The sequence below is a fragment of the Polypterus senegalus genome, chromosome 6, assembly GCF_016835505.1.
Source record: "Polypterus senegalus isolate Bchr_013 chromosome 6, ASM1683550v1, whole genome shotgun sequence".
Classification (NCBI taxonomy): Eukaryota; Metazoa; Chordata; class Cladistia; order Polypteriformes; family Polypteridae; genus Polypterus; species Polypterus senegalus.
Window position 1 is genome coordinate 130,037,961 of NC_053159.1, and position 6,000 is coordinate 130,043,960.

A 6,000-nucleotide genomic window follows, 5' to 3' on the forward strand; every position below is an offset into this window, starting at 1 on the left:
TCCTCTGTGATATTAGACCAGTCCAACCTATCAGTAATGAGGACCTCCAAGTACTTGTGGGAGTGGACCACCTCTACATCCTGTCCTTGAATAGTAACTAGACATGTGGACTCTTTGGTGCCACGAAAGTGAATAACCAGTTCCTTGGTTTTGCTGATATTTAGTTGCAGAAAATTCTCTTTTCACCAAGAAACAAACTTCTCCACCTAACTCCTCTACTCCATCACATCCCCTTTATCAATACACCTCATAAGTGCAGAATCATCTGAGAATTTCTGCAAGTGACATGACCTGGTGTCATATTTACAGTCTGAGGTGTACAGAGTGAAGAGAAAAGGACACATGGCTGCTCCTTGTTGTGCTCCAGTGCGTCTCACATCAGAAACACAGTCCTTGAGTCTCAGACTGCGTCTGCCCAACAGATAGTCCATTATCCAGGACACCACAGGCTCATCCACCAGTATATCTCTTGAGTTTACCCCTTAACAGGGATGGCTGGATGGCATTGAAGGCACTGGAGAAATCAAAAAGCAATCCTCACAGTGCTGCCAGCTTTCTCCAGATGAGAACAAGTGTTTTGGAGCAGACAGATAATAGATAGATAGATAGATACTTTATTAATCCCAAGGGGAAATTCACATAATCCAGCAGCAGTATACTGATACAAAGAAACAATATTAAATTAAATAGTAATAAAAATGAAAAGAATTAAAATAAAATTAATGTTTGCATTTACTCCCCCGGGTGGAATTGAAGAGTCGCATAGTGTGGGGGAGGAACGATCTCCTCAGTCTGTCAGTGGAACAGGACGGTGACAAAAGTCTGTCACTGAAGCTGCTCCTCTGCCTGGAGATGACACTGTTCAGTGGATGCAGTGGATTCTTCATGATTGACAGGAGTTTGCTTAATGCCCGTCGCTCTGCTACAGATGTTAAACTGTCCAACTTTAATCCTACAATGGAGCCTGCCTTCTTAACAAGTTTGTCCAGGCGTGAGGCGTCTTTCATCTTTATGCTGCCACCCCAGCACACCACCGCGTAGAAGAGGGCACTCGCCACAACCGTCTGGTAGAACATCTGCAGCATCTTACTGCAGATGTTGAAGGATGCCAACCTTCTCAGAAAGTATAGTCTGCTCTGAGCTTTCTTACATAGAGCATCAGTATTGGCAGTCCAGTCCAATTTGTCATCCAACTGCACTCCCAGATATTTATAGGTCTGCACCCTCTGCACACAGTCACCTCTGATGATCACAGGGTCCATGAGGGGCCTGGGCCTCCTAAAATCCACCACCAGCTCCTTGGTCTTGCTGGTGTTAAGGTGTAAGTGGTTTGAGTTGCACCATTTAATTGCGTCCTCCACTCTAATTTTTGCCTGATAGGCAACTTCAGTTGCTCCTGATGGTCTACCTCAAGAGGACATATAGTCCAGGACCAGCCTCTTGAAGGTCTTAATGATGGGGGATATAAGGGTCACTGGTCTGTAATCATTGGGTAAAGAGGTACCTACCTTCATTAGAACAGAGGATGCCACAAAGCTGGTCAGCATAGGCCTCAGCTTTTTCTGTGTCCACCTTCCTCAGTTGTCTCCTTCCTTGCTCTTCATTTATAGATAGGCCACACTGATAGTCAGAGGTGGACTTGTCAGTGGCCATTCCAATTGATGTAGTAGGGATGGTGGGGGGGTGAGGGAAAAATCTGTTAAAAAAATGGGTTCAGAGCATTAGCATTGTCCCCATCCCCTTCTAGTACCCTAGGTCCTGGGTTACTTGAGTCCAGTAATGATGCCCAGTCCATTCCAGACGTTCTTCATGTTATTCTGAGTGAGTTTGTTTCCTGTTTTAGCTTTGTAAGCTTCCGTTCCTTACATCAGCTTTAACTTGGCATGTGCTGTATGTCCTTCAGAGCTTCACTGTAACTGGATCTGAATGCTCTCTCTGTCTTTTTCTCATTCAGGAGACCCTTTAGCTCCTCAGTAATCATTTGCTTGGTATTTGGAAAGCAACACACTGTCTTTGAAGATATCATGGTGATAATGCAAAAGTTAATATATTGTCTGTGGTGCAGTGGCTAGCTCTCTCAATAGCATCCCCACGTGACAGTGGCACATATAATAACACATTCGAGTGTGCACATGAAACGAGCATGTAAACTAATGAGATGAACCATCCGTACCCAGTTATCTCATTATGTTGGAGCTTTTCTACATAGCGGGCAATCCAGTGGTGCAGCCAGGGCCACGAGTTCAAATGCTAACCCAGTGGCTGCCTGTGTAGAATTTGCACATCCTTTCGATGTCCGCTTGGGTTTCTCTTTTGACCTGAGCGCATGTTTAGTGGCCCAGGAAAAGGATAGCTAGTGATAGCCGTCTCATGCAGTAAGTGGTAAAGTGGGTTTACAAAGTTGATTGAATACTTAGTTACTTTAAAATGTTTTAGGCGTTAGTGACGCATATCTTAAAGTAACTGTAAGAGCCAATCTTAGAAAGTTAAAGTTTTGAGTTAAACTCATATTAATGTTTGCTTAATTTGAATAGAATATAAATTCCTTTCATAGTCATAACTTATGGTATAGTCTTTTCCCCCTATAAGTTAGCAAGAGATTGAACCTTCTTACTATAACTGAGTAACAGTGTGATAATAAGCTCGGTTTGTTTAGAACTGGTCCCAGTAAAGAGGGACTTGAAAGCCCCATTTTAAGTTTAGAAATGGGATAAGCATACAGTCTTCGGACCGTTTTGAAATGGTTCAGAAATGTTAAGTAAATTGTAACGATTTGAGATGCAACAAGATTAAGCTTAGAATTGAACTTAATTTGAACCTTTTTGCCATTTTGATTTTCCTTTTTTGTGTGAACTGTTTTACTTTGAAACTTTTAACTAAACTTTTAAAAACGAAGATATTTGTCTGTGGAATCATTTCTGCGCGTCAGGCTTTTGTTGAATCCCATTTTTGAGTTGAAGCTTCTGAACTTTGGTAATTTTGGGAAAACGCAGCTACATTTTCGGCAGAAAACTTTGCCATCTGAAGGGTGTGAACGTGAATTGGAATCTACCATCAGAACGGAGGACACTTCTGCTCCAAAACTCGTCAATGAAGAAAAAGAACTGAATCATTCAGAAGGTACTGTGCTCTTATCTACTTACCTTCGCATGATCGTAAATGAAGGCCAGGTTGCCGTACCTTGAGAAGATGTGATATTATAAAAGACGTTGTGGATGATCGGTTGTGCTTTTGCCTGAGTCATGGAAGCCTCGCTGTAAGGAAGTCGCCTGTTGTCAGTGTTCGACTGGGACATTTGTTGCTGTCAGTTACTCGTGCTGCTGTCATGGCAACGTCTAAGCATCGCTCAAGTGAAGTCGGGAGTGATTGAGTGCGGACTCAAAGCCAGAGAATGTAATTGGAGATCTTAAAGATCATATAAGTAGAAGGAAAGATCAGCTTTCCGTGCTTATGACTGAAATTGACAGCCTTAAAGATACTAAAGAAAATGTTACAGAAGTAGCGCAAATGCTTGGAATCTGTTGTGAGACGCACAGTGAGATAGAGGATCTACATAAAAGGCTTCTATTCGAGTTAATTAAAAAAGAGCGATTAAGAAACAGAAAATGACATTCGCGAAAAGCTCTAAGAAATGGAATGAATTTGCTGTCGCTACAACGGCATGGCTGAAAGACGCAAATAGACTGTTAGCACATAAAGCTGGTGAACAACTAGTTAATCAGTTCGAAGAGATGCGATTACAAGAACGGGTTCGTTCAAAGTCAAAAACACGAAAGACATCTCAGTTAATATTGATATTAAACTTGATTCTTTAGCTCAGAAAACCGCAGCCACGTTATCACCTTCTACAGCAGTGCTGATTGAACAATCGACACTTGACAGAATTCTAAAAAGATTAGATAAATTAGAGTCTGAAAGGCAGGTTCAGTCATTAACTGCCTCAGGACAGCCACCATTATATGGACCCGGTCTTATTGATATACTTCAGAATCAAGCTGAAAGCCAAAGGGTGGTTGTCGAAGCTACAAATCTGTTAGCTCATCAGTGGGAGAAACAAATTAAACCCCCAGCGCCACGTACAGAAGTACCAATATTTAATGGTGATCCTCTGACGTATTCATCATTCATTAGAGCTTTTGATTATGCTGTAGACAAAGCGTTTGAAAATGAACAAGATAAACTGCATTTTCTAGAACAATACACTAGAGGTCGCCCTCACGAACTCATTCAATCCTGTATCGGACTTTCGCCTGAAGAAGGTTAACAAAAGGCACGACAACTGCTGAAAACCTACTATGGAGATGATAGACAGATATATAGAGCACACATTAAAAAAATGATGAACTGGCCTCAGATAAAGTCAGCAGAAGATGGAGGAGCATTGGTAGATTTAGCCTTCTTCCTCGGTCGTTGTATGAATGCAGCACCCACTTCAGGAGGACATCAGAATGAATTCGATATAGGGGAAAATCTACATATTGTCGTTTCAACACTTCCATATGAACTGAAACGAGAGTGGTTATCAGTTGCATGCAGTACTGAGAGAAAAGAAAAAAGAGACGTAAAATTTAATGATTTAATAAACTTATTGCACACACAAGCACAGAACGCCTCTCATTCAATACATAGCACGGCTATACAAAGTTACAAATATATAGAAAAGGGAGAGAGGAATGACAAAGGAAAGCCTTCTATGAGTTTTAGTCTGAAAAAGGAAAATACCTTTGGCACAAATATCACAGAAGATGCTGAAAAGGAAACTCCGGACACATTAATCAAGAGGTCCGTCACAGGCACTTATGCCTTTAAAACACCTTGTGCTTTTTGTAGCGACCAACATATCCTTGCTGAATGTAAAAAAATCAAAGAACTGCCACATAAAGAAAGAATTGACTTTTTAAAATCTAAAGGTTTATGTTTTCGCTGTCTCAAACAGGGTCATCTAAGTAAGAATTGTAGAGGGAGAATGAAATGTCAGACATGTTCCTTGCAGCACCCAGATATCCTGCACATTCAAGGGGACAGTGGAGCAGCATTTAAAGCTACAGCCAGTGTGGCAACATCTACTGGAACTTGTGGGCCACAAGACTGGGGCCGGAGAAGAATGTGCACTGCAAGTAGTTCCTGTTAAGGTAAAATCCAAGAAAAATGAAAGGTATGTAGAAACATACGCCTTTATAGACCTCGGCAGTACAGTAACAGTTTGCACAGAAAGGCTCCAGAGACAACTGAGCCTACAAGGGAGAAGAACACAAAACTATGAGTAATTACGATGACGATTCAAAGATGCTAACCTAGTGTTCTGTCTTATCAGATTTACAAGTCTGTGGTCTGAATGACGTTGAATATATTGGTTTGCCAAAGGTCTTCACACAGGTCTCCATTCCAGTGAACAGAGAAAGTATTCCACTACAAGAAGATATCGAGAAGTGGGCATATCTTAAAGAGGTACGTCTGTCTCGTATTGACTCTGAAGTTGATCTTTTAATAGGAATCAACTACCTAGAAATTTTCGAGCAGTCACGAATCATACCTAGCCAAGGAGGTGGACCTCACGCCATGAAGACTGCGCTTGGATGGGTAGTTGGTGGACCATACAAAGAGATAGACGACCTCGCAAAACAAAGTGGTAAGATGCCTAAACATTCAATCAATCGTGTGTCAATAACAGAGATTGAAGATATGTTGCTGCAACAGTATAACAGATTTTCCAGAGCGCAACTGTGAGGAAAAAGAGGAGATGTCACAAGAAGACATCAAGTTCATGCGCATAGCTTCAGAATCTGCAAGACTGGTAGGTGGCCATTATTGTTTAAATTTGCCTTTGAAGGATGAAACACCTCAAATGCCAAATAACCGCTGCATTGCTGAACAGCGTGCTGTTAAACTCAAAAGAAAACTGAGCAAAAATTCAGGTTTCCACGAAGACTATAAAGCCTTCATGAAAGACATTATAGTCAATGGTTATGCTGTTAAAGTACCCAAAGAAAGCCTGAATTG